Here is a 22,289-nt window from a genome sequence, read left to right on the forward strand (position 1 = left end):
TTCAACAAACCAACCAAATATACTATTGGATCCTTTCCTAGCCTCTGGAGCTGAAACACTGAATGAAGAATCTGTGCTTAGTGGGCCCATGTCAATAAAGTCAGGCTGATGGCACTTTATATTCCTTGCACCATTTTCCCACACCCTTAATAGCCATTCCCGCACATATTCCCCAGGCTTCTGTTTGTACACATTAGAAAAGGAAAGTCGTTCTTTTGGAGTGTAGCATACCTCCTTCTGGATCACACTTTGTACTTCACCTTTGGGGATCACTGGGACTTATGGCTATGTATGGATCCAGAAGCAAAAATGGATGGTAGGGGTGAGTCTCGGGAACTTTCAGCAATGCCTTGTAGGGCATCTACCTCAGGTGATGTCCCAGACAGTGCCCCAGGCACCGCCTCAGGTGATATCTCAGACAAAGACTCTCAAGGCACAGTGCTCACTTTGGCAGCCCATATACTAAACTTGTAAGGAGACAGAGAAGATTACCATGGCCCCTGCACAAAGACGACGCGCAAATTCGTGAAGCATTCCATATTTTTATTCTTCCTTTGCAAGTTATTAAAGAGCATTAAAGCTTATCAGAAAAATTGCTGACACTACTTTGATTTATCATCATTTGAAACGACAAATATTTGAAGACCAAAAGGAGGGGGGCATGCTTAAATGGCTCTGCCTCGGAAGAATAATTTGTGTCAGGGAACGTAAATATAAATGTTGCCAACTTACCATGCAAAAGTCAGTCAAACAGAAATGGCAACACGAGCTTTGAGGTTTGTAGGACAAAAGGGCAAGAGAAAAGTAAAATGGCCTACAGATACGGCAGGTGGCAGGTACTGTATGCAGAAGAGTGTTTGTTTAGTTTATTCATCACCTTTTGCCCTTAAACACTAGAATTCCAATAAACTAGAAAACTGGACTTGAAGGAAAAACCAACCTTTTAGATTTTCTTGGAAGATCTACACGTAAGTATTCTGAAAGTTTTTTTTACTTCATTTTAAACCGTTGCTGCTTCCTTTTTTTTCCACCCCAAAACAGAACTGAGTGGGTTTGAAGAAGTTTGCATAGAGGAACGATAATATAAAAAAGTCACTCATCAGGAAAAATTAAAAAGAAAAAAAAAAAACGCTTCAGGCACATCTGGGTTAATCTCATCAGATGGTGGTGGAAGGGATAATGGTTTTACTGGGCAGGGTGGCTTAGCAGACAAAGATGAAATAGTCTCTTCAGATGGGAGGAAGAGGGCTGCTTCTGTTTTCGGTAGGGATTCAACGGAATTTAGGGGCTCATTGTCCCCAGCTTCCTGATTATCTGCCCATAGGTCCCCATCCCAAGTTTCAGGACCCCATTCTTCCCAATCACCTTAACTTCAGATACCACTTGAGTCTGGGAATTCAGTTGGCTTTGTAACTCAGCCACTCTTACTATAAGACTGTAGGTTTTCTTTGAGGCCTCAAATTGGCAACTTTGAGGTCTTTGATGAGGTGCTTGAGCTGTGACTCAGAAGCCCTGAGCTCATCTATTTCTTTCACTTTTCTGAGAAAGTAGGACCAACCAAGCAGCTTCCCTATACTTCTCATTCTGACATAATTGAAGAAAACTATCAAACATATGATCACTCAGAGCCTCGCTTCTCACCAATACTTGACCTATTGGTGATGACATTTGCATATTAATACTGCCACCTCACACCATGGATTAGCAGCACCCTCTTTACTACTGGAGGCAGAGTCATCAGCATCTTTAAGATTAGTCAGACTGGACAACTGATTTAGAAAACTCATCCTTATGATTCTGTTTCTCTGGACCACTCTCAGCATCAAATGTCTTAGGCTGGGTTCTCTAGGGAAGCAAAACCAAGGAAGTGTATACATATGTGTGTGTGTGTAGAGAGAGAGAGATTTATCTCAAGGAAATGGCTCACGTGGTTGTAGAGCCTGGCAAGTGCCAAGGCCAGGGGTCAGGCATCAGGCTGGAGGCTTCTCCTGTCTCACACAGCTACAGGTGCTGATCGGCCTAAGATCAGCAGGTATGATGGCAGGCCACTGGCTCAGGTCCCAAGAACTGGAGGCCAGATGATGACAAACCAGATGCAGGATACAAAGCAAGCAAGCAAGCTTTGCCAGAAGTCCATACATATATTGCATGCAGGCCAAACCCCCCAAGGAAACTCCCCTTACAACTGATTGGCTGATCACATCAGATCACATCATGGAGAATGACTATATCACTACATAGGTGCCAAATGGGTGAAAATCATGGCCCAGTCAAGTTGACACACAACCTTAGCCTTCACGCATTATAAGCCCATTCATTACCTTAATATCTCTCTCAAATGGTAACTAAAACAAACTATAAATAATTTTATCTGCTCCTCTAAAACTGTTAAATTCTGCTTGAATATACGTTTATCTACTCTACTTGTGCTTCCTAGAAAAGGTAAATCTCAGGACAGTCAAATAGACGTTCACACTCTAAACTTGCCTCATTCTAATTTGGCTAATGATCAACACGGATGGCAATCTTATAAAATATTTTTTTGGTGATGAAAATTAATTTATAACACAGCTAAGGTAAGATAATTTGGTATAAATTCCAAATATTCTGGTATGAAAAAATCTTTTACTAATAGGTCATCATACAAAGAAGATGGAATACAGAGAGTCACTCTACCAGAAAGCATTGGTCGACGTTCAACCATTTCAGGAGGTAACATATGATCAGGAACCGATGGTACCCAAGGGGGAAGTCCAAGCTGCACTGAAGGCATTGGCAAAAAACAGGGCTTCACGAATTGACCGGATATCAACAGAGATGTTTTGACAAATGGACGCAGCACTGGAAGCGCTCACTTGTCTATGCCAAGAAATTTGGAAGACAGCTACGTGGCCAACCGACTGGAAGAGATCCATATTTGTGCCTATTCCGACGAAAGGTGAAACAACCGAATGTGGAAATTATGGAAAAATTTCATTAATATCACACGTGAGCAAAATTTTGCTGCAGATCATCCAAAAGCGGCTGCAGCAGGATATCAACAGGGAACTGCCAGGAATTCAAACCAGATTTAGAAGAGGACATGGAACCAGGGATGTCATCGCTGATGTCAAATGGATCGTGGCTGAAAGCTGAGAATACCAGAAAGATGTTTACCTGTGTTTTATTGATTATGCAAAGGCATTTGACTGTGTGGATCATAGGAAATTATGGATAACATTGAAGAGAATGGGAATTTTGGAACACTTAATTGTTCTCATGAGGAATCTGTACATGGATCAAGAGGTAGTCATTCGAACAGAACAATGGGATACTGCACGGTTTAGAGTCAGGAAAGGTGTGCGTCAGGGTTGTATCCTTTCCCGTACCTAGACAATCTATATGCTGAGCAAGTAATCCAAGAATCTGGAATATATGAAGAAGAATGGGGCATCAGGATTGGAGAAAGACTCGTTAGCAACCTGCATTATGCACATGACACAACCTTGCTTGCTGAAAGTGAAAAGGACTTGAAGCTCTTACTGATGAAGATCAAAGACCATAGCCTTCAGTACGGATTACACCTCAGCATAAAGAAAACAAAAATCTTCACAACTGGACCAAGAAGCAACATCACGATTAATGGGGAAAAGATTGAAGTTGTCAAGGATTTCATTTTACTTGGATCCACAATCAACACTCACGGAAGCAGCAGTCAAGAAATCAAAAGATGCATCGCATTGGGCAAATCCGCTGCAAAAGACCTCTTTAAAGTGTTGAAAAGAAACATGTCACCTTGAGGACTGAGGTGAGCCTGACCCAAGCCATGGTGTTTTCATTCGCCTCACATGTATGCAAAAGCTGGACAATTAATAAGGAAGACCAAAGAAGAATTGACACGTTTCAATTGTGGTGTTGGCCAAAAGAATGAACAAACCTGTCTTGGAAGAAGTACAACCAGAATGCTCCTTAGAAGCAAGGATGGCGAGACTGCATCTCACAGACTTTGGACATGTTATCAGGAGGGATCAGTTTCTGGTGAAGGAAATCACGCTAGGTAAAATAGAGGGTCAGCAAAAAAGAGGAAGACCCTCAGTGAGATGGATTGACACAGTGATTGCAACAATGGACTCAAGCATAACAATAATTGTGAGGATGGTGCAGGAGTGGGCAGTGTTTCATTGTGCTGTGCATAGGGTCACAAAGGATCGAAATCGGTTCAACAGCTCCTAACAACAACAACAATAAGTCATCTACTCAGATAACTTTGGCAGGAATATGCCATTTGGCTAAAGTCCTAAGAGAATTAATGCTTTTTTTAGTTGTGCTTCAGGTGAAAGTTTACAGCTCAAGTTAGCTTCTCATACAAAAGTTTATACACACATTGTTATGTGACCCTAGTTGCTCTCCCTATAATGTGACTGTACATTCCTCCTTTCCACCCGAAATTTCCCATGTCCATTCAACAAAACAAAAAAAAAAAATTTTTTTTTTTCTTTATTATTCAACTCTTCTGCCTTCTCATCTTGTCTCTAGACAGGACCTGGCCATTTAGCCTCGTGTATCTACTTGAACTTTTTATCTACTTGAACTAAGAAGCACACTCACCATGAGTATCATTTTGGGTCTTACAATCCAGTCTATTCTTTGTCTGAAGAGTTGGCTTTGGGAATGGTTTTAGTTCTGGGTTAACAGGGAGTCAGGGGCCACGTCTTCCAGGGTTCCTCCAGTCTCAGGTCATTAAGTCTGGTCTTTTTACTTTGTTGTTGTTGTTAGGTGCCTTCGAGTTGGTTCCGACTCATAGCAACCCTATGCACAACAGAACAAAACACTGCCTGGTCTTGAGCCATCCTTACAATCATTGTGTTTATGCTTGAGCTCATTGTTGCAGCCACTGTGTCAATCCACCTTGCTGAGGGTCTTCCTCTTTTCTACTGACCCTGTACTCTGCCAAGCATGATGTCCTTCTCCAGGGACTAATCCCTCCTGACAACATGTCCAAAGAATGTAAGACACAGTCTCACCATCCTTGCCTCTAAGGAGCATTCTGGCTGTACTTCTAAGACAGATTTGTTCGTTCTTTTGGCAGTCCATGGTATACTCAATATTCTTCGCCAACACCACAATTCAAAGGTATCAATTCTTCTTTGATCTTCCTTATTCATTGTCCAGCTTTCACATGCATGTGACGGGATTGAAAATACCATGGCTTGAGTCAGGCCCACCTTAGTCTTCAGGGTGACATCTTTGCTCTTCAACACTTTGAAGAGGTCCTTTGCAGCAGATTTACCTAATGCAATGCGTCTTTTAATTTCTTGACTGCTGCTTCCCTGGCTGTTGATTGGATCCAAGTAAAATGAAATCCTTCACAGTGTCAATATTTCCTCCTTTTATCATGATGTTGCTCATTCATACAGTTGTGAGGATTTTTATTTTCTTTATGTTGAGGTGTAATCCACACTGAAGGCTGTCGTCTTTGATCTTCATTAGTGAGTCCTTCAAGTCCTCTTCACTTTCAGCAAGCAACGTTGTGCCATCTGCATAACGCAGGTTGTTCATCAGTCTTCCTCCAATCCTGATGTCCTGTTCTTCTTCATATAGTCCAGCTTCTCCAGTTATTTGCTCAGCATACAGATTGAATGGGTATGGTGAAAGAATACAACCCTGACACACACCTTTCCTGACTTTAAACGAATCAGTACCCTTGTTCTGTCTGAACAACTGCCTCTTGGTCTATGTAAAGCTTCCTCATGAGCACAATTAAGCGTTCTGGAATTTCCATTCTTCACAATGTTATCCATAGTTTGTTATGATCCACAGAGTCGAATGCCTTTGCATAGTCAATAAAACACAGGTAAACATCCTTCTGGTATTCTCTGCTTTTAGCCAGGATCCATTTGACATCAGCTATGATATCCCTGGTTCCACGTCCTCTTCTGAAACTGGCCTGAAGTTCTGGTAGTTGCCTGTTGATATACTGTTGCAGCCGTTTTTGAATGATCTTCAGCAAAATTTTGCCTAGATGTGATATTAATGATGTTGTTCTATAATTTCCACATTTGCTTGGATCACCTTTCCTGGGAATAGGCACAAATATGGATCTCTTCCAGTCAGTTTGTTGTACTATAAGGGCTTGCGTGTTGCTGTGATCCTGGAAGCTGTGCCACCGGTATTCAGATACCAGCAAGGTCACCCATGGAGGACAGGTTTCAGCTGAGCTTCCAGACTAAGACCTGGCAGTCTACTTCTGAAAAGCATTAGCCAGTGAAAACCTTATGAATAGCAGCGGAACATTGTCTGATATACTCCTGGAAGATGAGCCCTCCAGGTTGGAAGGCACTCAAAAGATGACTTTGGAAGAGCTGCCTCCTCAAAGTAGAGTCAACCTTAATGACGTAGATGGAGTAAAGCTTTTGGGACCTTCATTTGCTGATGTGGTGCGACTCAAAATAAGAAGAAACAGCTGCAAACATGAATTAATAATCGGAACCTGGAATACGCAAAGTATGAATCTAGGAAAATTGGAAATTGTCAAAAATGAAATGGAATGCAAAAACATCGCTATCATAGGCATTAGTAAGCTGAAATGGACTGGTATTGGCCATTTTGAATCAGACAATCAGAGTCTCCTATGCTGGGATGACAACTCGAGGAAGAATGGTGTTGCATTCATCGTCAAAAACAGCGTTTCAAGAGCTGTCCTGAAGTACAACGCTGTCAGTGATAGAATACTATCCATACGCCTACAAGGAAGACCAGTTAAGACAACTATTATTCAAATTTACAAACCAACCACTAGGGCCAAAGATCAAGAAATAGAAGGTTTTTATCAGCTGCTACAGTCTGAAATTGATCGAACATGCAATCAAGATGCATTGATAATTACTGGCGATTGGAATGCGAAAGTTGGAAACAAAAAAGAAGGATCAGTAGCTGGAAAATATGGCCTTGGTGATAGAAACAATGCCGGAGATCGAATGATAGAATTTTGCAAAACCAACGTCTTCTTCATTACAAATATCTTCTTTCACCAACATAAACGGCGACTATACACTTTTTTATACACATGGACCTTGCCAGATGGAACACATAGAAATCAGATTGACTACATCTGTGGAAAGAAACGATAGAAAAGCTCAGTATCATCAGTCAGAACAAGGCCAGGGGCTGACTATGGAACAGACCATCAATTGCTCATATGCAAGTTCAAGCTGAAATTGAAGAAAATCAGAGCAAGTCCACCAGAGCCAAACTATGACCTTGAGTATATCCCACCTGAATTCAAAGACCATCTGAAGAATAGATTTGATGCATTGAGCACTAGTGACCAAAGACCAGATGAGCTGTGGAATGACATCAAGGACATCATACATGAAAAAAGCAAGAGGTCATTGAAAAGACAGGAAAGAAAGAAAAGACCAAGATGGATGTCGGAGGAGACTCTGAAGCTTGCTCTTGAGTGTCAAGCAGCTAAAGCAAAAGGAAGAATTGATGAGGTAAAAGAACTGAACGGAAGATTTCAAAGGGCGTCTCAAGAAGACAAAGTAAATTATTATAATGACACGTGCAAAGAGCTGGAGATGGAAAACCAAAAGGGAAGAACACGCTCGGCGTTTCTCAAGCTGAAAGAACTGAAGAAAAAATTCAAGCCTTGAGTTGCAATAGTGAAGGATTCCAAGGGGAAAACATTAAACGACGCAGGAACCATCACAAGAAGATGGAAGGAATACACAGAGTCATTATACCAAAATGAATTAGTCGATATTCAACCATTTCAAGAGGTGGCATATAGTCAGGAACCGATGGTACCGAAGGAAGAAGTCCAAGCTGCTCTGAGGGCATTGGTGAAAAACAAGGCTCCAGGAATTGGTGGAATATCGATTGAGATGCTTCAACAAACAGATGCAGCGCTGGAGGTGCTCACTCATCTATGCCAAGAAATATGGAAGACAGCTTCCTGGCCAAATGACTGGAAGAGAACAAGTCTTTTTACTAGAGAAAATTAATTTTTAACTATATAAACAGGTCCTTCCTTGAGGAGATGTATCTCTCATTCATTCAAAGACCTCTTTGCTTGTGAATTTGTTGAGGGTCTGTGCCTGTCTATTGCGTGATTCAAGTCAGACTATGTTCATCAGACCTAGAGTGTTTCTGCTTATACAAATCAAGTAAGACTTTAATAGGCTGCCCATCTATTTCATTTCTAGGGACACCAGTCAATGAGTTAAAGCCAAAGAGCTCTGAGAGTCAGACCATGCTGATTACTGCTTCAGCTCTGCTCTTCACTGTAATAACTCTGGTCACCTTGTCTTTAAGGATTAAAGGTTGTCGCTTGACCCTTCCAATCCCATCTTCCCATCATCCCCGCTCATTTCAAGGATCCCAGTTCAGTGGCCGCAGTTTCCACTCTTCTTCATAAAACAGCCATGACAGAGTTCTCTGAGGATGCAGAAACACTCCTCTTGGATATATTTCCCACAGCCTTGTTGAAGGTAGTGTCTTCTTGACCTTTCCAGGGGATAAAAATCGGAGTGAATGAGCATGTCTGCGGAGTGTGCAATTAATTTCACTCAGAGAATTTGGTCTTTTTCCCTGGTTAAGGGAGGGAGGCCGAGGGCAATCTCTAAACTCTTGATATTTCCCCACTGATCAGAGTCTTTGTAATTCACGGAGGGTCTCCAGATCACACCTGAGAGTTTATGCTGAAGGGCCAAGAGGGGCCTCTTTGAGAAGACAAAGAGGAGAGATCCCCAAGAGGCTGGTTTTGAGAGAGATTGCTAAAGGAAGGGAGTAACCAAAGGATCTTGAGATATCTGCAAGTTACTCCCAAATGGAGTAGCAAATACATAGATACGGAGACACAGACAAAGCAAATGTGGAAAATGTTCATTGGTAAATGTACATGAAGAATACAGAGAGTTACTGTTCTTTCAACTTATTTTTTGTTGGAATTGTTTTTGGAAAGGAAGGTTGGAGCTCTTGTTCCAGGTACTACTTAGTTCTCTTGAGATGAAAATTCTGAAAGCGAAAGGTTAGGCTTCTAAGATGAGGACAGCAGGAGTGGTGGCGGTTCTCGGTGGCCCAGAGCAGGATGCAGCTCTGGGGGGCTCAAAGCCGCTGAACAACTAACTGCTGCTCGCCTCTCACTTCTCCAAGCCGGGTTGATGCCCGGCCTCTTCAGCATTAAACGCGGCTACAGAAGATTCCTGCGGAGAAGAGACAGGGCAAAAGACTCTTCCCTGACCGGGAATCGAACCCGGGCCGCGGCGGTGAAAGCGCCGAATCCTAGCCAGTAGACCACCAGGGAACTGGTTGGCCGCCCCTTTTCTCCCGCCTCCCGACCGAACATCGCTTTGCACCAAACTCGGGGACGCCGGGACGCCTACCCGCCCGGGTGCCGCCCTCTCCTCCTGCGATCGTCCCCGAAGGCCCTTTCCTCCCCGCCTTCTCCAAAAGGCGAGCCAGCCTGCCGCACACCGAGAGCTCTCAGGTCGCCACAAGTCTCGGAGCGAGGTGGCTCTTCCCCGCCCTACCTCAGACCTGGCCCAGACGTGCGCCTTTGCGTCGCGGCAGCGCGTGGAGACGTGGTGGCCGGGACCAGGGCAGGGGGCGAGCTTGCAGGGAGGGGGCGCCCAGGGTGGGTAGGGCGCCGAGCAGGAGCCCCCGAGATGTCCAGCATCAAAAAAGGCGGAAACGGAGACAGCTTGGATGGAAAACTCTTTGAAACGGGCCCCGGGATTGGAATTGAACCCCGGATTTTCCCCCTAAAGCCCGCTGCACCTGCAGTGTTCCCATCCTTCCAAATGCTCAGACAAAAAAACTGCGAGTTCTCCTTGGCGCCGTTCTTTTCCACAGAGCCCACATCTAATTAGTTAGGAATTCGTCTCTTCTTGTCCGTCAGATGTGGACGTTGGCCTACACAGTCCCTCCCTTTCCTGAGCTCTGAATTGGGACCAACGACTCCCCTCATACAGGCGGGAGATCAATTCAAGGCGCGTCCCCGGGCTCGCTCAGACCTTAGGGCTCGAGACCCTTAATCCCAAGGTCGTGGGGTTGGACTGCCTTAGCCCCTTTTCTTTGGCTCTGTCCCTCAAAATCCGCCTGTTCCTGGCCTGTCTTGGAGAGTCAGAGACATGCCTGAGACCCCTCCGCTCGACTCGGAAGACAAGCCTGGCGATCTGCTTCTGAAAGGTCCAAAAGCCGAACCGTTGCCCTCGAGTAGCTTCTGACTCATACCGACCGTATAGGACGAAGTAGAAGTGCCCTCATAGGATTCCCAAGGCTGTGATCCTGGTGGCGCAGTGATTAAGAAGAGCTCGGCTGCTACCCATAAGGTCGGCGGGTTGAATCCACCAGCCCCTCCTTGGAAACCCCATGGGGCAGTTCTACTCTGTCCCACCGGGTGGCTATGAGTCCGAATCGACTCGACGGCAACGGGTTTGGTATTTTGGTTTTTGGATCTTTACGATTGCCACATCTTTCTCCCGCAGAGCGACTGGTGGGTTCCAACCGCCGGCCCTTCGGTTAAACGCAGTCCAGCGCTTTAACTACTGAGCCACCAGGTCACAGCCTTGAAAACCCTATGGGGCAGTTCTACGCTCCACACAAGGGGTCGCCACGGGTCCCGGTCGACTCCATGACAACTAACAACAGGTGCGGGGTGAATAACGAGTAATTAAAGGGCCACCGAGGCTCTGGTCCGAAGCCCCGGGGTGGCGGCGTTCACAGTTCCTGGGCTGTGGGAGCTGGAGAGCCCGAGCGGAGCTTAGCTCTGAAAATGGAAAAGCTAGTGAGCTGCGGGATCCCGAAGCCCGGGTGTGGGCCCCCGAGGACCTTGCTTCCGGCGTAGGCAGCAGAAAACTAAGCTAGGACCTAACCGGAGCCGCAGACTCCTTTGCCCGAAGGGATTGGTGGTGTTTTTCCTGAGGGCTTTCTGTAGCACTCTGTTGCTGGCAGTCGAAACTCAAATGTAGTTGAATTCCGTGCGTTGGACGCCGAAATACTCGGGGACCGCAGGTCTTATGACTTTCATGAATAACTTCTTAGGCCGAGGAAGGCACGCGGTTTCCGTAGTGTAGTGGTTATCACGTTCGCCTCACACGCGAAAGGTCCCCGGTTCGAAACCGGGCGGAAACAGCTTTTTTTGTTTTTCCGGATAGTTGGTTGTTCGTCAATATTTTTATTCTCCTAAGGGGGAAAAAACATGGGAGGGGGACTCCCGTTAATCAGCACCGTAAAGCAGACCTTATTTCTCTGCCCTAAATCAGATGGGACACTAGCACACAATTCTCATCTGGCTCTTGGGAAACGGGGTACCAAGCAAGTCCTGCTTAATGTTAGTCTTAGTTCCAGATAGTTTTAAAGGTCCTCTTTTATCACCTGAACCTTCTCCACAGGCTGACGATGAAGTAGAGATTATGTCTTTGAAGGTGTTTCCTGTGAGCTCTACTTGGCGGATTCCCTCCACCCTGAGCACACTTGCACATTAGGTTGATTTGCGTGACAGAACCAAAGAAAACAAATCTAAATCTGCATCTGGGACTCGTAGCGTCAATAGTCCGTATTCACACCAATTAAACTTATATTTTTTATTTTAACACTTCCATGGATACTCTCTCAAATAATCCGCTGAAACCTGTAAGCTTAATGGAGGCTTAGGTTACTGACCATTTTAATAAATACAATTCCCGATGTGTGGTGTAAATATCTGTACACATCTCGCTATGTACTCCTAGTTGCTCTCCCCCTAATGACACAGCACACTCCACCTCTCCACCGTGTATTCCACATGTCCTTTTTGAACAACTAACTATCCGGAAAAACAAAAAAAGCTGTTTCCGCCCGGTTTCGAACCGGGGACCTTTCGCGTGTGAGGCGAACGTGATAACCACTACACTACGGAAACCGCGTGCCTTCCTCGGCCTAAGAAGTTATTCATGAAAGTCATAAGACCTGCGGTCCCCGAGTATTTCGGCGTCCAACGCACGGAATTCAACTACATTTGAGTTTCGACTGCCAGCAACAGAGTGCTACAGAAAGCCCTCAGGAAAAACACCACCAATCCCTTCGGGCAAAGGAGTCTGCGGCTCCGGTTAGGTCCTAGCTTAGTTTTCTGCTGCCTACGCCGGAAGCAAGGTCCTCGGGGGCCCACACCCGGGCTTCGGGATCCCGCAGCTCACTAGCTTTTCCATTTTCAGAGCTAAGCTCCGCTCGGGCTCTCCAGCTCCCACAGCCCAGGAACTGTGAACGCCGCCACCCCGGGGCTTCGGACCAGAGCCTCGGTGGCCCTTTAATTACTCGTTATTCACCCCGCACCTGTTGTTAGTTGTCATGGAGTCGACCGGGACCCGTGGCGACCCCTTGTGTGGAGCGTAGAACTGCCCCATAGGGTTTTCAAGGCTGTGACCTGGTGGCTCAGTAGTTAAAGCGCTGGACTGCGTTTAACCGAAGGGCCGGCGGTTGGAACCCACCAGTCGCTCTGAGGGAGAAAGATGTGGCAATCGTAAAGATCCAAAAACCAAAATACCAAACCCGTTGCCGTCGAGTCGATTCGGACTCATAGCCACCCGGTGGGACAGAGTAGAACTGCCCCATGGGGTTTCCAAGGAGGGGCTGGTGGATTCAACCCGCCGACCTTATGGGTAGCAGCCGAGCTCTTCTTAATCACTGCGCCACCAGGATCACAGCCTTGGGAATCCTATGAGGGCACTTCTACTTCGTCCTATACGGTCGGTATGAGTCAGAAGCTACTCGAGGGCAACGGTTCGGCTTTTGGACCTTTCAGAAGCAGATCGCCAGGCTTGTCTTCCGAGTCGAGCGGAGGGGTCTCAGGCATGTCTCTGACTCTCCAAGACAGGCCAGGAACAGGCGGATTTTGAGGGACAGAGCCAAAGAAAAGGGGCTAAGGCAGTCCAACCCCACGACCTTGGGATTAAGGGTCTCGAGCCCTAAGGTCTGAGCGAGCCCGGGGACGCGCCTTGAATTGATCTCCCGCCTGTATGAGGGGAGTCGTTGGTCCCAATTCAGAGCTCAGGAAAGGGAGGGACTGTGTAGGCCAACGTCCACATCTGACGGACAAGAAGAGACGAATTCCTAACTAATTAGATGTGGGCTCTGTGGAAAAGAACGGCGCCAAGGAGAACTCGCAGTTTTTTTGTCTGAGCATTTGGAAGGATGGGAACACTGCAGGTGCAGCGGGCTTTAGGGGGAAAATCCGGGGTTCAATTCCAATCCCGGGGCCCGTTTCAAAGAGTTTTCCATCCAAGCTGTCTCCGTTTCCGCCTTTTTTGATGCTGGACATCTCGGGGGCTCCTGCTCGGCGCCCTACCCACCCTGGGCGCCCCCTCCCTGCAAGCTCGCCCCCTGCCCTGGTCCCGGCCACCACGTCTCCACGCGCTGCCGCGACGCAAAGGCGCACGTCTGGGCCAGGTCTGAGGTAGGGCGGGGAAGAGCCACCTCGCTCCGAGACTTGTGGCGACCTGAGAGCTCTCGGTGTGCGGCAGGCTGGCTCGCCTTTTGGAGAAGGCGGGGAGGAAAGGGCCTTCGGGGACGATCGCAGGAGGAGAGGGCGGCACCCGGGCGGGTAGGCGTCCCGGCGTCCCCGAGTTTGGTGCAAAGCGATGTTCGGTCGGGAGGCGGGAGAAAAGGGGCGGCCAACCAGTTCCCTGGTGGTCTACTGGCTAGGATTCGGCGCTTTCACCGCCGCGGCCCGGGTTCGATTCCCGGTCAGGGAAGAGTCTTTTGCCCTGTCTCTTCTCCGCAGGAATCTTCTGTAGCCGCGTTTAATGCTGAAGAGGCCGGGCATCAACCCGGCTTGGAGAAGTGAGAGGCGAGCAGCAGTTAGTTGTTCAGCGGCTTTGAGCCCCCCAGAGCTGCATCCTGCTCTGGGCCACCGAGAACCGCCACCACTCCTGCTGTCCTCATCTTAGAAGCCTAACCTTTCGCTTTCAGAATTTTCATCTCAAGAGAACTAAGTAGTACCTGGAACAAGAGCTCCAACCTTCCTTTCCAAAAACAATTCCAACAAAAAATAAGTTGAAAGAACAGTAACTCTCTGTATTCTTCATGTACATTTACCAATGAACATTTTCCACATTTGCTTTGTCTGTGTCTCCGTATCTATGTATTTGCTACTCCATTTGGGAGTAACTTGCAGATATCTCAAGATCCTTTGGTTACTCCCTTCCTTTAGCAATCTCTCTCAAAACCAGCCTCTTGGGGATCTCTCCTCTTTGTCTTCTCAAAGAGGCCCCTCTTGGCCCTTCAGCATAAACTCTCAGGTGTGATCTGGAGACCCTCCGTGAATTACAAAGACTCTGATCAGTGGGGAAATATCAAGAGTTTAGAGATTGCCCTCGGCCTCCCTCCCTTAACCAGGGAAAAAGACCAAATTCTCTGAGTGAAATTAATTGCACACTCCGCAGACATGCTCATTCACTCCGATTTTTATCCCCTGGAAAGGTCAAGAAGACACTACCTTCAACAAGGCTGTGGGAAATATATCCAAGAGGAGTGTTTCTGCATCCTCAGAGAACTCTGTCATGGCTGTTTTATGAAGAAGAGTGGAAACTGCGGCCACTGAACTGGGATCCTTGAAATGAGCGGGGATGATGGGAAGATGGGATTGGAAGGGTCAAGCGACAACCTTTAATCCTTAAAGACAAGGTGACCAGAGTTATTACAGTGAAGAGCAGAGCTGAAGCAGTAATCAGCATGGTCTGACTCTCAGAGCTCTTTGGCTTTAACTCATTGACTGGTGTCCCTAGAAATGAAATAGATGGGCAGCCTATTAAAGTCTTACTTGATTTGTATAAGCAGAAACACTCTAGGTCTGATGAACATAGTCTGACTTGAATCACGCAATAGACAGGCACAGACCCTCAACAAATTCACAAGCAAAGAGGTCTTTGAATGAATGAGAGATACATCTCCTCAAGGAAGGACCTGTTTATATAGTTAAAAATTAATTTTCTCTAGTAAAAAGACTTGTTCTCTTCCAGTCATTTGGCCAGGAAGCTGTCTTCCATATTTCTTGGCATAGATGAGTGAGCACCTCCAGCGCTGCATCTGTTTGTTGAAGCATCTCAATCGATATTCCACCAATTCCTGGAGCCTTGTTTTTCACCAATGCCCTCAGAGCAGCTTGGACTTCTTCCTTCGGTACCATCGGTTCCTGACTATATGCCACCTCTTGAAATGGTTGAATATCGACTAATTCATTTTGGTATAATGACTCTGTGTATTCCTTCCATCTTCTTGTGATGGTTCCTGCGTCGTTTAATGTTTTCCCCTTGGAATCCTTCACTATTGCAACTCAAGGCTTGAATTTTTTCTTCAGTTCTTTCAGCTTGAGAAACGCCGAGCGTGTTCTTCCCTTTTGGTTTTCCATCTCCAGCTCTTTGCACGTGTCATTATAATAATTTACTTTGTCTTCTTGAGACGCCCTTTGAAATCTTCCGTTCAGTTCTTTTACCTCATCAATTCTTCCTTTTGCTTTAGCTGCTTGACACTCAAGAGCAAGCTTCAGAGTCTCCTCCGACATCCATCTTGGTCTTTTCTTTCTTTCCTGTCTTTTCAATGACCTCTTGCTTTTTTCATGTATGATGTCCTTGATGTCATTCCACAGCTCATCTGGTCTTTGGTCACTAGTGCTCAATGCATCAAATCTATTCTTCAGATGGTCTTTGAATTCAGGTGGGATATACTCAAGGTCATAGTTTGGCTCTGGTGGACTTGCTCTGATTTTCTTCAATTTCAGCTTGAACTTGCATATGAGCAATTGATGGTCTGTTCCATAGTCAGCCCCTGGCCTTGTTCTGACTGATGATACTGAGCTTTTCTATCGTTTCTTTCCACAGATGTAGTCAATCTGATTTCTATGTGTTCCATCTGGCAAGGTCCATGTGTATAAAAAAGTGTATAGTCGCCGTTTATGTTGGTGAAAGAAGATATTTGTAATGAAGAAGACGTTGGTTTTGCAAAATTCTATCATTCGATCTCCGGCATTGTTTCTATCACCAAGGCCATATTTTCCAGCTACTGATCCTTCTTTTTTGTTTCCAACTTTCGCATTCCAATCGCCAGTAATTATCAATGCATCTTGATTGCATGTTCGATCAATTTCAGACTGTAGCAGCTGATAAAAACCTTCTATTTCTTGATCTTTGGCCCTAGTGGTTGGTTTGTAAATTTGAATAATAGTTGTCTTAACTGGTCTTCCTTGTAGGCGTATGGATAGTATTCTATCACTGACAGCGTTGTACTTCAGGACAGCTCTTGAAACGCTGTTTTTGACGATGAATGCAACACCATTCTTCCTCGAGTTGTCATCCCAGCATAGGAGACTCTGATTGTCTGATTCAAAATGGCCAATACCAGTCCATTTCAGCTTACTAATGCCTATGATAGCGATGTTTTTGCATTCCATTTCATTTTTGACAATTTCCAATTTTCCTAGATTCATACTTTGCGTATTCCAGGTTCCGATTATTAATTCATGTTTGCAGCTGTTTCTTCTTATTTTGAGTCGCACCACATCAGCAAATGAAGGTCCCAAAAGCTTTACTCCATCTACGTCATTAAGGTTGACTCTACTTTGAGGAGGCAGCTCTTCCAAAGTCATCTTTTGAGTGCCTTCCAACCTGGAGGGCTCATCTTCCAGGAGTATATCAGACAATGTTCCGCTGCTATTCATAAGGTTTTCACTGGCTAATGCTTTTCAGAAGTAGACTGCCAGGTCTTAGTCTGGAAGCTCAGCTGAAACCTGTCCTCCATGGGTGACCTTGCTGGTATCTGAATACCGGTGGCACAGCTTCCAGGATCACAGCAACACGCAAGCCCTTATAGTACAACAAACTGACTGGAAGAGATCCATATTTGTGCCTATTCCCAGGAAAGGTGATCCAAGCAAATGTGGAAATTATAGAACAACATCATTAATATCACATCTAGGCAAAATTTTGCTGAAGATCATTCAAAAACGGCTGCAACAGTATATCAACAGGCAACTACCAGAACTTCAGGCCAGTTTCAGAAGAGGACGTGGAACCAGGGATATCATAGCTGATGTCAAATGGATCCTGGCTAAAAGCAGAGAATACCAGAAGGATGTTTACCTGTGTTTTATTGACTATGCAAAGGCATTCGACTCTGTGGATCATAACAAACTATGGATAACATTGTGAAGAATGGAAATTCCAGAACGCTTAATTGTGCTCATGAGGAAGCTTTACATAGACCAAGAGGCAGTTGTTCAGACAGAACAAGGGTACTGATTCGTTTAAAGTCAGGAAAGGTGTGTGTCAGGGTTGTATTCTTTCACCATACCCATTCAATCTGTATGCTGAGCAAATAACTGGAGAAGCTGGACTATATGAAGAAGAACAGGACATCAGGATTGGAGGAAGACTGATGAACAACCTGCGTTATGCAGATGGCACAACGTTGCTTGCTGAAAGTGAAGAGGACTTGAAGGACTCACTAATGAAGATCAAAGACGACAGCCTTCAGTGTGGATTACACCTCAACATAAAGAAAATAAAAATCCTCACAACTGTATGAATGAGCAACATCATGATAAAAGGAGGAAATATTGACACTGTGAAGGATTTCATTTTACTTGGATCCAATCAACAGCCAGGGAAGCAGCAGTCAAGAAATTAAAAGACGCATTGCATTAGGTAAATCTGCTGCAAAGGACCTCTTCAAAGTGTTGAAGAGCAAAGATGTCACCCTGAAGACTAAGGTGGGCCTGACTCAAGCCATGGTATTTTCAATCCCGTCACATGCATGTGAAAGCTGGACAATGAATAAGGAAGATCAAAGAAGAATTGATACCTTTGAATTGTGGTGTTGGCGAAGAATATTGAGTATACCATGGACTGCCAAAAGAACGAACAAATCTGTCTTAGAAGTACAGCCAGAATGCTCCTTAGAGGCAAGGATGGTGAGACTGTGTCTTACATTCTTTGGACATGTTGTCAGGAGGGATTAGTCCCTGGAGAAGGACATCATGCTTGGCAGAGTACAGGGTCAGTAGAAAAGAGGAAGACCCTCAGCAAGGTGGATTGACACAGTGGCTGCAACAATGAGCTCAAGCATAAACACAATGATTGTAAGGATGGCTCAAGACCAGGCAGTGTTTTGTTCTGTTGTGCATAGGGTTGCTATGAGTCGGAACCAACTCGAAGGCACCTAACAACAACAACAAAGTAAAAAGACCAGACTTAATGACCTGAGACTGGAGGAACCCTGGAAGACGTGGCCCCTGACTCCCTGTTAACCCAGAACTAAAACCATTCCCAAAGCCAACTCTTCAGACAAAGAATAGACTGGATTGTAAGACCCAAAATGATACTCATGGTGAGTGTGCTTCTTAGTTCAAGTAGATAAAAAGTTCAAGTAGATACACGAGGCTAAATGGCCAGGTCCTGTCTAGAGACAAGATGAGAAGGCAGAAGAGTTGAATAATAAAGAAAAAAAAAAATTTTTTTTTTTTGTTTTGTTGAATGGACATGGGAAATTTCGGGTGGAAAGGAGGAATGTACAGTCACATTATAGGGAGAGCAACTAGGGTCACATAACAATGTGTGTATAAACTTTTGTATGAGAAGCTAACTTGAGCTGTAAACTTTCACCTGAAGCACAACTAAAAAAAGCATTAATTCTCTTAGGACTTTAGCCAAATGGCATATTCCTGCCAAAGTTATCTGAGTAGATGACTTATTGTTGTTGTTGTTAGGAGCTGTTGAACCGATTTCGATCCTTTGTGACCCTATGCACAGCACAATGAAACACTGCCCACTCCTGCACCATCCTCACAATTATTGTTATGCTTGAGTCCATTGTTGCAATCACTGTGTCAATCCATCTCACTGAGGGTCTTCCTCTTTTTTGCTGACCCTCTATTTTACCTAGCGTGATTTCCTTCACCAGAAACTGATCCCTCCTGATAACATGTCCAAAGTCTGTGAGATGCAGTCTCGCCATCCTTGCTTCTAAGGAGCATTCTGGTTGTACTTCTTCCAAGACAGGTTTGTTCATTCTTTTGGCCAACACCACAATTGAAACGTGTCAATTCTTCTTTGGTCTTCCTTATTAATTGTCCAGCTTTTGCATACATGTGAGGCGAATGAAAACACCATGGCTTGGGTCAGGCTCACCTCAGTCCTCAAGGTGACATGTTTCTTTTCAACACTTTAAAGAGGTCTTTTGCAGCGGATTTGCCCAATGCGATGCATCTTTTGATTTCTTGACTGCTGCTTCCGTGAGTGTTGATTGTGGATCCAAGTAAAATGAAATCCTTGACAACTTCAATCTTTTCCCCATTAATCGTGATGTTGCTTCTTGGTCCAGTTGTGAAGATTTTTGTTTTCTTTATGCTGAGGTGTAATCCGTACTGAAGGCTATGGTCTTTGATCTTCATCAGTAAGAGCTTCAAGTCCTTTTCACTTTCAGCAAGCAAGGTTGTGTCATGTGCATAATGCAGGTTGCTAACGAGTCTTTCTCCAATCCTGATGCCCCATTCTTCTTCATATATTCCAGATTCTTGGATTACTTGCTCAGCATATAGATTGTCTAGGTACGGGAAAGGATACAACCCTGACGCACACCTTTCCTGACTCTAAACCGTGCAGTATCCCATTGTTCTGTTCGAATGACTACCTCTTGATCCATGTACAGATTCCTCATGAGAACAATTAAGTGTTCCAAAATTCCCATTCTCTTCAATGTTATCCATAATTTCCTATGATCCACACAGTCAAATGCCTTTGCATAATCAATAAAACACAGGTAAACATCTTTCTGGTATTCTCAGCTTTCAGCCACGATCCATTTGACATCAGCGATGACATCCCTGGTTCCATGTCCTCTTCTAAATCTGGTTTGAATTCCTGGCAGTTCCCTGTTGATATCCTGCTGCAGCCGCTTTTGGATGATCTGCAGCAAAATTTTGCTCACGTGTGATATTAATGAAATTTTTCCATAATTTCCACATTCGGTTGTTTCACCTTTCGTCGGAATAGGCACAAATATGGATCTCTTCCAGTCGGTTGGCCACGTAGCTGTCTTCCAAATTTCTTGGCATAGACAAGTGAGCGCTTCCAGTGCTGCGTCCATTTGTCAAAACATCTCTGTTGATATCCGGTCAATTCGTGAAGCCCTGTTTTTTGCCAATGCCTTCAGTGCAGCTTGGACTTCCCCCTTGGGTACCATCGGTTCCTGATCATATGTTACCTCCTGAAATGGTTGAACGTCGACCAATGCTTTCTGGTAGAGTGACTCTCTGTATTCCATCTTCTTTGTATGATGACCTATTAGTAAAAGATTTTTTCATACCAGAATATTTGGAATTTATACCAAATTATCTTACCTTAGCTGTGTTATAAATTAATTTTCATCACCAAAAAAATATTTTATAAGATTGCCATCCGTGTTGATCATTAGCCAAATTAGAATGAGGCAAGTTTAGAGTGTGAACGTCTATTTGACTGTCCTGAGATTTACCTTTTCTAGGAAGCACAAGTAGAGTAGATAAACGTATATTCAAGCAGAATTTAACAGTTTTAGAGGAGCAGATAAAATTATTTATAGTTTGTTTTAGTTACCATTTGAGAGAGATATTAAGGTAATGAATGGGCTTATAATGCGTGAAGGCTAAGGTTGTGTGTCAACTTGACTGGGCCATGATTTTCACCCATTTGGCACCTATGTAGTGATATAGTCATTCTCCATGATGTGATCTGATGTGATCAGCCAATCAGTTGTAAGGGGAGTTTCCTTGGGGGGTTTGGCCTGCATGCAATATATGTATGGACTTCTGGCAAAGCTTGCTTGCTTGCTTTGTATCCTGCATCTGGTTTGTCATCATCTGGCCTCCAGTTCTTGGGACCTGAGCCAGTGCCTGCCATCATACCTGCTGATCTTAGGCCGATCAGCACCTGTAGCTGTGTGAGACAGGAGAAGCCTCCAGCCTGATGCCTGACCCCTGGCCTTGGCACTTGCCAGGCTCTACAACCACGTGAGCCATTTCCTTGAGATAAATCTCTCTCTCTCTACACACACACACATATGTATACACTTCCTTGGTTTTGCTTCCCTAGAGAACCCAGCCTAAGACATTTGATGCTGAGAGTGGTCCAGAGAAACAGAATCATAAGGATGAGTTTTCTAAATCAGTTGTCCAGTCTGACTAATCTTAAAGATGCTGATGACTCTGCCTCCAGTAGTAAAGAGGGTGCTGCTAATCCATGGTGTGAGGTGGCAGTATTAATATGCAAATGTCATCACCAATAGGTCAAGTATTGGTGAGAAGCGAGGCTCTGAGTGATCATATGTTTGATAGTTTTCTTCAATTATGTCAGAATGAGAAGTATAGGGAAGCTGCTTGGTTGGTCCTACTTTCTCAGAAAAGTGAAAGAAATAGATGAGCTCAGGGCTTCTGAGTCACAGCTCAAGCACCTCATCAAAGACCTCAAAGTTGCCAATTTGAGGCCTCAAAGAAAACCTACAGTCTTATAGTAAGAGTGGCTGAGTTACAAAGCCAACTGAATTCCCAGACTCAAGTGTATCTGAAGTTAAGGTGATTGGGAAGAATGGGGTCCTGAAACTTGGGATGGGGACCTATGGGCAGATAATCAGGAAGCTGGGGACAATGAGCCCCTAAATTTCCGTTGAATCCCTACCGAAAACAGAAGCAGCCCTCTTCCTCCCATCTGAAGAGACTATTTCATCTTTGTCTGCTAAGCCACCCTGCCCAGTAAAACCATTATCCCTTCCACCACCATCTGATGAGATTAACCCAGATGTGCCTGAAGCGTTTTTTTTTTTTCTTTTTTAATTTTTCCTGATGAGTGACTTTTTTATATTATCGTTCCTCTATGCAAACTTCTTCAAACCCACTCAGTTCTGTTTTGGGGTGGAAAAAAAAGGAAGCAGCAACGGTTTAAAATGAAGTAAAAAAAACTTTCAGAATACTTACGTGTAGATCTTCCAAGAAAATCTAAAAGGTTGGTTTTTCCTTCAAGTCCAGTTTTCTAGTTTATTGGAATTCTAGTGTTTAAGGGCAAAAGGTGATGAAATAAACTAAACAAACACTCTTCTGCATACAGTACCTGCCACCTGCCGTATCTGTAGGCCATTTTACTTTTCTCTTGCCCTTTTGTCCTACAAACCTCAAAGCTCGTGTTGCCATTTCTGTTTGACTGACTTTTGCATGGTAAGTTGGCAACATTTATATTTACGTTCCCTGACACAAATTATTCTTCCGAGGCAGAGCCATTTAAGCATGCCCCCAATACTATCTCTCTATG

At 44.8% G+C, this 22,289-nt stretch overlaps 5 non-coding genes across 5 annotated transcripts; 3 read left to right on the top strand and 2 right to left on the bottom strand.

Moving 5' to 3' along the window:
* The first annotated feature begins 438 nt into the window (after nucleotides 1–438).
* LOC111750536 (U6 spliceosomal RNA) lies at nucleotides 439–545 on the top strand. The gene has a single exon (XR_002785643.1). It is a non-coding gene; the product is annotated as a U6 spliceosomal RNA (small nuclear RNA).
* Nucleotides 546–9,214: 8,669 nt separating this feature from the next.
* TRNAE-UUC (transfer RNA glutamic acid (anticodon UUC)) lies at nucleotides 9,215–9,286 on the bottom strand. Its single transcript has one exon. It is a non-coding gene; the product is annotated as a tRNA-Glu (tRNA).
* A 1,756-nt stretch (nucleotides 9,287–11,042) lies between these two features.
* TRNAV-CAC (transfer RNA valine (anticodon CAC)) lies at nucleotides 11,043–11,115 on the top strand. Its single transcript has one exon. It is a non-coding gene; the product is annotated as a tRNA-Val (tRNA).
* A 696-nt stretch (nucleotides 11,116–11,811) lies between these two features.
* On the bottom strand, nucleotides 11,812–11,884 carry TRNAV-CAC (transfer RNA valine (anticodon CAC)). Its single transcript has one exon. It is a non-coding gene; the product is annotated as a tRNA-Val (tRNA).
* A 1,756-nt stretch (nucleotides 11,885–13,640) lies between these two features.
* TRNAE-UUC (transfer RNA glutamic acid (anticodon UUC)) lies at nucleotides 13,641–13,712 on the top strand. The gene has a single exon. It is a non-coding gene; the product is annotated as a tRNA-Glu (tRNA).
* The last annotated feature ends 8,577 nt before the right edge of the window (nucleotides 13,713–22,289 follow it).

The sequence above is a fragment of the Loxodonta africana genome, chromosome 3, assembly GCF_030014295.1.
Source record: "Loxodonta africana isolate mLoxAfr1 chromosome 3, mLoxAfr1.hap2, whole genome shotgun sequence".
In the NCBI taxonomy this organism is placed as follows: Eukaryota; Metazoa; Chordata; class Mammalia; order Proboscidea; family Elephantidae; genus Loxodonta; species Loxodonta africana.